The sequence below is a fragment of the Urocampus carinirostris genome, chromosome 8, assembly GCF_059441175.1.
Source record: "Urocampus carinirostris isolate Australia breed hairy pipefish chromosome 8, RoL_Ucar_1.0, whole genome shotgun sequence".
Lineage (NCBI taxonomy): Eukaryota > Metazoa > Chordata > Actinopteri > Syngnathiformes > Syngnathidae > Urocampus > Urocampus carinirostris.
In genome coordinates, this window is record NC_142356.1 from 5,943,266 (window position 1) to 5,956,160 (window position 12,895).

The window sequence follows — 12,895 nt, forward strand, 5'->3', positions numbered from 1 at the left end:
TTTCAATATTTTTGACACACTACCCGACCCTTACGTATTTTTCAACATTTTTCACACACTACCCCCCCTTACGTATTTTTCGAGAATTTCGACATACTAAAAACTTACCTTTTTTTTCAATATTTTCGACACTACCCCCCCTTACGCATTTTTCGAGAATTTCGACATACTAAACACTTACCTATTTTTCAATATTTTTGACACACTACCCCCCCTTACGTATTTTTCGACATTTTTGACATACTAAACACTTACCTTTTTTTTCAATATTTTCGACACTACCCCCCCTTACGTATTTTTCGAGAATTTCGACATACTAAACACTTACCTATTTTTCAATATTTTTGACACAATACCCCCCCTTACGTATTTTTCAACATTTTTGACACACTACCCCCCCTTACGTATTTTTCGAGAATTTCGACATACTAAACACTTACCTTTTTTTTCAATATTTTCGACACTACCCCCCCTTACGCATTTTTCGAGAATTTCGACATACTAAACACTTACCTATTTTTCAATATTTTTGACACACTACCCGACCCTTAAGTATTTTTCAATATTTTTGACACACTACCCCCCCTTACGTATTTTTCAACATTTTTGACACACTACCCCCCCTTATGTATTTTTTGAGAATTTCGACATACTAAACACTTACCTTTTTTTTCAATATTTTCGACACTACCCCCCCTTACGTATTTTTTGATAATTTCGACATACTAAACACTTACCTATTTTTCAATATTTTTGACACACTATCCCCCCTTACGTATTTTTTGACATTTTCTACATACTAAACACTTACCTTTTTTTTCAATATTTTCGACACTACCCCCCCTTACGCATTTTTCGAGAATTTCGACATACTAAACACTTACCTATTTTTCAATATTTTTGACACACTACCTGACCCTTACGTATTTTTCGACATTTTTGACACACTACCCCCCCTTACGTATTTTTCGAGAATTTCGACATACTAAACACTTACCTTTTTTTTCAATATTTTCGACACTACCCCCCCTTACGCATTTTTCGAGAATTTCGACATACTAAACACTTACCTATTTTTCAATATTTTTGACACACTACCCCCCCTTACGTATTTTTTGACATTTTCGACATACTAAACACTTACCTTTTTTTTCAATATTTTCGACACTACCCCCCCTTACGTATTTTTCGACATTTTTGACATATTAAACACTTACCTATTTTTCAATATTTTTGACACACTACCCCCCCTTACGTATTTTTCAACATTTTTGACACACTACCCCCCCTTACGTATTTTTTGAGAATTTCGACATACTAAACACTTACCTTTTTTTTCAATATTTTCGACACTACCCCCCCTTACGCATTTTTCGAGAATTTCGACATACTAAACACTTACCTTTTTTTTCAATATTTTTGACACACTACCCCCCCTTACGTATTTTTTGACATTTTTAACACACTACCCCCCCTTATGTATTTTTCAAGAATTTCGACATACTAAACACTTACCTTTTTTTTCAATATTTTCGACACTACCCCCCCTTACGCATTTTTCGAGAATTTCGACATACTAAACACTTACCTATTTTTCAATATTTTTGACACACTACCTCCCCTTACGTATTTTTCAATATTTTTGACACACTACCCCCCCTTACGTATTTTTTGACATTTTCGACATACTAAACACTTACCTTTTTTTTCAATATTTTCGACACTACCCCCCCTTACGCATTTTTCGAGAATTTCGACATACTAAACACTTACCTATTTTTCAATATTTTTGACACACTACCCGACCCTTACGTATTTTTCAACATTTTTCACACACTACCCCCCCTTACGTATTTTTCGAGAATTTCGACATACTAAAAACTTACCTTTTTTTTCAATATTTTCGACACTACCCCCCCTTACGCATTTTTCGAGAATTTCGACATACTAAACACTTACCTATTTTTCAATATTTTTGACACACTACCCCCCCTTACGTATTTTTCGACATTTTTGACATACTAAACACTTACCTTTTTTTTCAATATTTTCGACACTACCCCCCCTTACGTATTTTTCGAGAATTTCGACATACTAAACACTTACCTATTTTTCAATATTTTTGACACAATACCCCCCCTTACGTATTTTTCAACATTTTTGACACACTACCCCCCCTTACGTATTTTTCGAGAATTTCGACATACTAAACACTTACCTTTTTTTTCAATATTTTCGACACTACCCCCCCTTACGCATTTTTCGAGAATTTCGACATACTAAACACTTACCTATTTTTCAATATTTTTGACACACTACCCGACCCTTAAGTATTTTTCAATATTTTTGACACACTACCCCCCCTTACGTATTTTTCAACATTTTTGACACACTACCCCCCCTTATGTATTTTTTGAGAATTTCGACATACTAAACACTTACCTTTTTTTTCAATATTTTCGACACTACCCCCCCTTACGTATTTTTTGATAATTTCGACATACTAAACACTTACCTATTTTTCAATATTTTTGACACACTATCCCCCCTTACGTATTTTTTGACATTTTCTACATACTAAACACTTACCTTTTTTTTCAATATTTTTGACACACTACCTGACCCTTACGTATTTTTCGACATTTTTGACACACTACCCCCCCTTACGTATTTTTCGAGAATTTCGACATACTAAACACTTACCTTTTTTTTCAATATTTTCGACACTACCCCCCCTTACGCATTTTTCGAGAATTTCGACATACTAAACACTTACCTATTTTTCAATATTTTTGACACACTACCCCCCCTTACGTATTTTTTGACATTTTCGACATACTAAACACTTACCTTTTTTTTCAATATTTTCGACACTACCCCCCCTTACGTATTTTTCGACATTTTTGACATATTAAACACTTACCTATTTTTCAATATTTTTGACACACTACCCCCCCTTACGTATTTTTCAACATTTTTGACACACTACCCCCCCTTACGTATTTTTTGAGAATTTCGACATACTAAACACTTACCTTTTTTTTCAATATTTTCGACACTACCCCCCCTTACGCATTTTTCGAGAATTTCGACATACTAAACACTTACCTTTTTTTTCAATATTTTTGACACACTACCCCCCCTTACGTATTTTTTGACATTTTTAACACACTACCCCCCCTTATGTATTTTTCAAGAATTTCGACATACTAAACACTTACCTTTTTTTTCAATATTTTCGACACTACCCCCCCTTACGCATTTTTCGAGAATTTCGACATACTAAACACTTACCTATTTTTCAATATTTTTGACACACTACCCGACCCTTACGTATTTTTCAATATTTTTGACACACTACCCCCCCTTACGTATTTTTCGACATTTTCGACATACTAAACACTTACCTTTTTTTTCAATATTTTCGACACTACCCCCCCTTACGCATTTTTCGAGAATTTCGACATACTAAACACTTACCTATTTTTCAATATTTTTGACACACTACCCCCCCTTACGTATTTTTTGACATTTTCTACATACTAAACACTTACCTTTTTTTTCAATATTTTCGACACTACCCCCCCTTACGCATTTTTCGAGAATTTCGACATACTAAACACTTACCTATTTTTCAATATTTTTGACACACTACCTGACCCTTACGTATTTTTCGACATTTTTGACACACTACCCCCCCTTACGTATTTTTCGAGAATTTCGACATACTAAACACTTACCTTTTTTTTCAATATTTTCGACACTACCCCCCCTTACGCATTTTTCGAGAATTTCGACATACTAAACACTTACCTATTTTTCAATATTTTTGACACACTACCCCCCCTTACGTATTTTTTGACATTTTCGACATACTAAACACTTACCTTTTTTTTCAATATTTTCGACACTACCCCCCCTTACGTATTTTTCGAGAATTTCGACATACTAAACACTTACCTTTTTTTTCAATATTTTCGACACTACCCCCCCTTACGCATTTTTCGAGAATTTCGACATACTAAACACTTACCTATTTTTCAATATTTTTGACACACTACCCCCCCTTACGTATTTTTCGAGAATTTCGACATACTAAACACTTACCTATTTTTCAATATTTTTGACACAATACCCCCCCTTACGTATTTTTCAACATTTTTGACACACTACCCCCCCTTACGTATTTTTCGAGAATTTCGACATACTAAACACTTACCTTTTTTTTCAATATTTTCGACACTACCCCCCCTTACGCATTTTTCGAGAATTTCGACATACTAAACACTTACCTATTTTTCAATATTTTTGACACACTACCCGACCCTTAAGTATTTTTCAATATTTTTGACACACTACCCCCCTTACGTATTTTTCAACATTTTTGACACACTACCCCCCCTTATGTATTTTTTGAGAATTTCGACATACTAAACACTTACCTTTTTTTTCAATATTTTCGACACTACCCCCCCTTACGTATTTTTTGATAATTTCGACATACTAAACACTTACCTATTTTTCAATATTTTTGACACACTATCCCCCCTTACGTATTTTTTGACATTTTCTACATACTAAACACTTACCTTTTTTTTCAATATTTTTGACACACTACCTGACCCTTACGTATTTTTCGACATTTTTGACACACTACCCCCCCTTACGTATTTTTCGAGAATTTCGACATACTAAACACTTACCTTTTTTTTCAATATTTTCGACACTACCCCCCCTTACGCATTTTTCGAGAATTTCGACATACTAAACACTTACCTATTTTTCAATATTTTTGACACACTACCCCCCCTTACGTATTTTTTGACATTTTCGACATACTAAACACTTACCTTTTTTTTCAATATTTTCGACACTACCCCCCCTTACGTATTTTTCGACATTTTTGACATATTAAACACTTACCTATTTTTCAATATTTTTGACACACTACCCCCCCTTACGTATTTTTCAACATTTTTGACACACTACCCCCCCTTACGTATTTTTTGAGAATTTCGACATACTAAACACTTACCTTTTTTTTCAATATTTTCGACACTACCCCCCCTTACGCATTTTTCGAGAATTTCGACATACTAAACACTTACCTTTTTTTTCAATATTTTTGACACACTACCCCCCCTTACGTATTTTTTGACATTTTTAACACACTACCCCCCCTTATGTATTTTTCAAGAATTTCGACATACTAAACACTTACCTTTTTTTTCAATATTTTCGACACTACCCCCCCTTACGCATTTTTCGAGAATTTCGACATACTAAACACTTACCTATTTTTCAATATTTTTGACACACTACCCGACCCTTACGTATTTTTCAATATTTTTGACACACTACCCCCCCTTACGTATTTTTCGACATTTTCGACATACTAAACACTTACCTTTTTTTTCAATATTTTCGACACTACCCCCCCTTACGCATTTTTCGAGAATTTCGACATACTAAACACTTACCTATTTTTCAATATTTTTGACACACTACCCCCCCTTACGTATTTTTTGACATTTTCTACATACTAAACACTTACCTTTTTTTTCAATATTTTCGACACTACCCCCCCTTACGCATTTTTCGAGAATTTCGACATACTAAACACTTACCTATTTTTCAATATTTTTGACACACTACCTGACCCTTACGTATTTTTCGACATTTTTGACACACTACCCCCCCTTACGTATTTTTCGAGAATTTCGACATACTAAACACTTACCTTTTTTTTCAATATTTTCGACACTACCCCCCCTTACGCATTTTTCGAGAATTTCGACATACTAAACACTTACCTATTTTTCAATATTTTTGACACACTACCCCCCCTTACGTATTTTTTGACATTTTCGACATACTAAACACTTACCTTTTTTTTCAATATTTTCGACACTACCCCCCCTTACGTATTTTTCGAGAATTTCGACATACTAAACACTTACCTTTTTTTTCAATATTTTCGACACTACCCCCCCTTACGCATTTTTCGAGAATTTCGACATACTAAACACTTACCTATTTTTCAATATTTTTGACACACTACCCCCCCTTACGTATTTTTCGACATTTTCGACATACTAAACACTTACCTTTTTTTTCAATATTTTCGACACTACCCCGCCTTACGCATTTTTCGAGAATTTCGACATACTAAACACTTACCTATTTTTCAATATTTTTGACACACTACCCGACCCTTACGTATTTTTCAATATTTTTGACACACTACCCCCCCTTACGTATTTTTCGACATTTTCGACATACTAAACACTTACCTTTTTTTTCAATATTTTCGACACTACCCCCCCTTACGCATTTTTCGAGAATTTCGACATACTAAACACTTACCTATTTTTCAATATTTTTGACACACTACCCCCCCTTACGTATTTTTTGACATTTTCTACATACTAAACACTTACCTTTTTTTTCAATATTTTCGACACTACCCCCCCTTACGCATTTTTCGAGAATTTCGACATACTAAACACTTACCTATTTTTCAATATTTTTGACACACTACCTGACCCTTACGTATTTTTCGACATTTTTGACACACTACCCCCCCTTACGTATTTTTCGAGAATTTCGACATACTAAACACTTACCTTTTTTTTCAATATTTTCGACACTACCCCCCCTTACGCATTTTTCGAGAATTTCGACATAATAAACACTTACCTATTTTTCAATATTTTTGACACACTACCCCCCCTTACGTATTTTTTGACATTTTCGACATACTAAACACTTACCTTTTTTTTCAATATTTTCGACACTACCCCCCCTTACGTATTTTTCGAGTATTTCGACATACTAAACACTTACCTTTTTTTTCAATATTTTCGACACTACCCCCCCTTACGCATTTTTCGAGAATTTCGACATACTAAACACTTACCTATTTTTCAATATTTTTGACACACTACCCCCCCTTACGTATTTTTCGACATTTTCGACATACTAAACACTTACCTTTTTTTTCAATATTTTCGACACTACCCCCCCTTACGCATTTTTCGAGAATTTCGACATACTAAACACTTACCTATTTTTCAATATTTTTGACACACTACCCCCCCTTACGTATTTTTCGACATTTTCGACATACTAAACACTTACCTTTTTTTTCAATATTTTCGACACTACCCCCCCTTACGCATTTTTCGAGAATTTCGACATACTAAACACTTACCTATTTTTCAATATTTTTGACACACTACCCGACCCTTACGTATTTTTCAACATTTTTCACACACTACCCCCCCCTTACGTATTTTTCGAGAATTTCGACATACTAAAAACTTACCTTTTTTTTCAATATTTTCGACACTACCCCCCTTTACGCATTTTTCGAGAATTTCGACATACTAAACACTTACCTATTTTTCAATATTTTTGACACACTACCCCCCCTTACGTATTTTTCGACATTTTTGACATACTAAACACTTACCTTTTTTTTCAATATTTTCGACACTACCCCCCCTTACGTATTTTTCGAGAATTTCGACATACTAAACACTTACCTATTTTTCAATATTTTTGACACAATACCCCCCCTTACGTATTTTTCAACATTTTTGACACACTACCCCCCCTTACGTATTTTTCGAGAATTTCGACATACTAAACACTTACCTTTTTTTTCAATATTTTCGACACTACCCCCCCTTACGCATTTTTCGAGAATTTCGACATACTAAACACTTACCTATTTTTCAATATTTTTGACACACTACCCGACCCTTAAGTATTTTTCAATATTTTTGACACACTACCCCCCCTTACGTATTTTTCAACATTTTTGACACACTACCCCCCCTTATGTATTTTTTGAGAATTTCGACATACTAAACACTTACCTTTTTTTTCAATATTTTCGACACTACCCCCCCTTACGTATTTTTTGATAATTTCGACATACTAAACACTTACCTATTTTTCAATATTTTTGACACACTATCCCCCCTTACGTATTTTTTGACATTTTCTACATACTAAACACTTACCTTTTTTTTCAATATTTTCGACACTACCCCCCCTTACGCATTTTTCGAGAATTTCGACATACTAAACACTTACCTATTTTTCAATATTTTTGACACACTACCTGACCCTTACGTATTTTTCGACATTTTTGACACACTACCCCCCCTTACGTATTTTTCGAGAATTTCGACATACTAAACACTTACCTTTTTTTTCAATATTTTCGACACTACCCCCCCTTACGCATTTTTCGAGAATTTCGACATACTAAACACTTACCTATTTTTCAATATTTTTGACACACTACCCCCCTTACGTATTTTTTGACATTTTCGACATACTAAACACTTACCTTTTTTTTCAATATTTTCGACACTACCCCCCCTTACGTATTTTTCGACATTTTTGACATATTAAACACTTACCTATTTTTCAATATTTTTGACACACTACCCCCCCTTACGTATTTTTCAACATTTTTGACACACTACCCCCCCTTACGTATTTTTTGAGAATTTCGACATACTAAACACTTACCTTTTTTTTCAATATTTTCGACACTACCCCCCCTTACGCATTTTTCGAGAATTTCGACATACTAAACACTTACCTTTTTTTTCAATATTTTTGACACACTACCCCCCCTTACGTATTTTTTGACATTTTTAACACACTACCCCCCCTTATGTATTTTTCAAGAATTTCGACATACTAAACACTTACCTTTTTTTTCAATATTTTCGACACTACCCCCCCTTACGCATTTTTCGAGAATTTCGACATACTAAACACTTACCTATTTTTCAATATTTTTGACACACTACCTCCCCTTACGTATTTTTCAATATTTTTGACACACTACCCCCCCTTACGTATTTTTTGACATTTTCGACATACTAAACACTTACCTTTTTTTTCAATATTTTCGACACTACCCCCCCTTACGCATTTTTCGAGAATTTCGACATACTAAACACTTACCTATTTTTCAATATTTTTGACACACTACCCGACCCTTACGTATTTTTCAACATTTTTCACACACTACCCCCCCTTACGTATTTTTCGAGAATTTCGACATACTAAAAACTTACCTTTTTTTTCAATATTTTCGACACTACCCCCCCTTACGCATTTTTCGAGAATTTCGACATACTAAACACTTACCTATTTTTCAATATTTTTGACACACTACCCCCCCTTACGTATTTTTCGAGAATTTCGACATACTAAACACTTACCTTTTTTTTCAATATTTTCGACACTACCCCCCCTTACGCATTTTTCGAGAATTTCGACATACTAAACACTTACCTATTTTTCAATATTTTTGACACACTACCCGACCCTTAAGTATTTTTCAATATTTTTGACACACTACCCCCCCTTACGTATTTTTCAACATTTTTGACACACTACCCCCCCCTTATGTATTTTTTGAGAATTTCGACATACTAAACACTTACCTTTTTTTTCAATATTTTCGACACTACCCCCCCTTACGTATTTTTTGATAATTTCGACATACTAAACACTTACCTATTTTTCAATATTTTTGACACACTATCCCCCCTTACGTATTTTTTGACATTTTCTACATACTAAACACTTACCTTTTTTTTCAATATTTTCGACACTACCCCCCCTTACGCATTTTTCGAGAATTTCGACATACTAAACACTTACCTATTTTTCAATATTTTTGACACACTACCTGACCCTTACGTATTTTTCGACATTTTTGACACACTACCCCCCCTTACGTATTTTTCGAGAATTTCGACATACTAAACACTTACCTTTTTTTTCAATATTTTCGACACTACCCCCCCTTACGCATTTTTCGAGAATTTCGACATACTAAACACTTACCTATTTTTCAATATTTTTGACACACTACCCCCCCTTACGTATTTTTTGACATTTTCGACATACTAAACACTTACCTTTTTTTTCAATATTTTCGACACTACCCCCCCTTACGTATTTTTCGACATTTTTGACATATTAAACACTTACCTATTTTTCAATATTTTTGACACACTACCCCCCCTTACGTATTTTTCAACATTTTTGACACACTACCCCCCCTTACGTATTTTTTGAGAATTTCGACATACTAAACACTTACCTTTTTTTTCAATATTTTCGACACTACCCCCCCTTACGCATTTTTCGAGAATTTCGACATACTAAACACTTACCTTTTTTTTCAATATTTTTGACACACTACCCCCCCTTACGTATTTTTTGACATTTTTAACACACTACCCCCCCCTTATGTATTTTTCAAGAATTTCGACATACTAAACACTTACCTTTTTTTTCAATATTTTCGACACTACCCCCCCTTACGCATTTTTCGAGAATTTCGACATACTAAACACTTACCTATTTTTCAATATTTTTGACACACTACCTCCCCTTACGTATTTTTCAATATTTTTGACACACTACCCCCCCCTTACGTATTTTTTGACATTTTCGACATACTAAACACTTACCTTTTTTTTCAATATTTTCGACACTACCCCCCCTTACGCATTTTTCGAGAATTTCGACATACTAAACACTTACCTATTTTTCAATATTTTTGACACACTACCCGACCCTTACGTATTTTTCAACATTTTTCACACACTACCCCCCCCTTACGTATTTTTCGAGAATTTCGACATACTAAAAACTTACCTTTTTTTTCAATATTTTCGACACTACCCCCCCTTACGCATTTTTCGAGAATTTCGACATACTAAACACTTACCTATTTTTCAATATTTTTGACACACTACCCCCCCTTACGTATTTTTCGACATTTTTGACATACTAAACACTTACCTTTTTTTTCAATATTTTCGACACTACCCCCCCTTACGTATTTTTCGAGAATTTCGACATACTAAACACTTACCTATTTTTCAATATTTTTGACACAATACCCCCCCTTACGTATTTTTCAACATTTTTGACACACTACCCCCCCTTACGTATTTTTCGAGAATTTCGACATACTAAACACTTACCTTTTTTTTCAATATTTTCGACACTACCCCCCCTTACGCATTTTTCGAGAATTTCGACATACTAAACACTTACCTATTTTTCAATATTTTTGACACACTACCCGACCCTTAAGTATTTTTCAATATTTTTGACACACTACCCCCCCTTACGTATTTTTCAACATTTTTGACACACTACCCCCCCTTATGTATTTTTTGAGAATTTCGACATACTAAACACTTACCTTTTTTTTCAATATTTTCGACACTACCCCCCCTTACGTATTTTTTGATAATTTCGACATACTAAACACTTACCTATTTTTCAATATTTTTGACACACTATCCCCCCTTACGTATTTTTTGACATTTTCTACATACTAAACACTTACCTTTTTTTTCAATATTTTTGACACACTACCTGACCCTTACCTATTTTTCAATATTTTTGACAGACTACCCCCCCTTACGTATTTTTCCACATTTCTGACATACTAAACACTTACGTTTTTTTCAATATTTTTGACACACTACCCCCCCTTACGTATTTTTCAACATTTTTGACACACTACCCCCCCTTACGTATTTTTCCACATTTTCGACTTACTAACCCCTTATGTCTTTTTTTCAATATTTAAACACTTACCTTTTTTTTCAATATATTCGACACTACCCCCCCTTACGTATTTTTCGAGAATTTCGACATACTAAACACTTACCTATTTTTCAATATTTTTGACACACTACCCCCCCTTACGTATTTTTCGAGAATTTCGACATACTAAACACTTACCTTTTTTTTCAATATTTTCGACACTACCCCCCCTTACGTATTTTTCGAGAATTTCGACATACTAAACATTTACCTATTTTTCAATATTTTTGACACACTACCCCCCCCTTACGTATTTTTCCACATTTTCGACATACTAAACACTTACGTTTTTTTCAATATTTTTGAAGCACTACCCCCCCTTACGTATTTTTTGACATTTTCGACATACTAAACACTTACCTTTTTATTCAATATTTTCGACACTACCCCCCCTTACGCATTTTTCGAGAATTTCGACATACTAAACACTTACCTATTTTTCAATATTTTTGACACACTACCCCCCATACGTATTTTTCGACATTTTCGACACTACCCCCCCTTACGCATTTTTCGAGAATTTCGACATACTAAACACTTACCTATTTTTCAATATTTTTGACACACTACCCCCCCTTACGTATTTTTTGACATTTTTGACACACTACCCCCCCCTTACGTATTTTTCGAGAATTTCGACATACTAAACACTTACCTTTTTTTTCAATATTTTTGACACTACCCCCCCTTACGCATTTTTCGAGAATTTCGACATACTAAACACTTACCTATTTTTCAATATTTTTGACACACTACCCCCCCTTACGTATTTTTTGACATTTTCGACATACTAAACACCTTTTTTTTCAATATTTTCGACACTACCCCCCCCTTACGCATTTTTCGAGAATTTCGACATACTAAACACTTACCTATTTTTCAACATTTTTGACACACTACCCCCCCTTACGTATTTTTTGAGAATTTCGACATACTAAACACTTACCTTTTTTTTCAATATTTTCGACACTACCCCCCCTTACGCATTTTTCGAGAATTTCGACATACTTAACACTTACCTATTTTTCAATATTTTTGACACACTACCCCCCCTTACGTATTTTTCGACATTTTCGACATACTAAACACTTACCTTTTTTTTCAATATTTTCGACACTACCCCCCCTTACGCATTTTTCGAGAATTTCGACATACTAAACACTTACCTATTTTTCAATATTTTTGACACACTACCCCCCCTTACGTATTTTTCGACATTTTCGACATA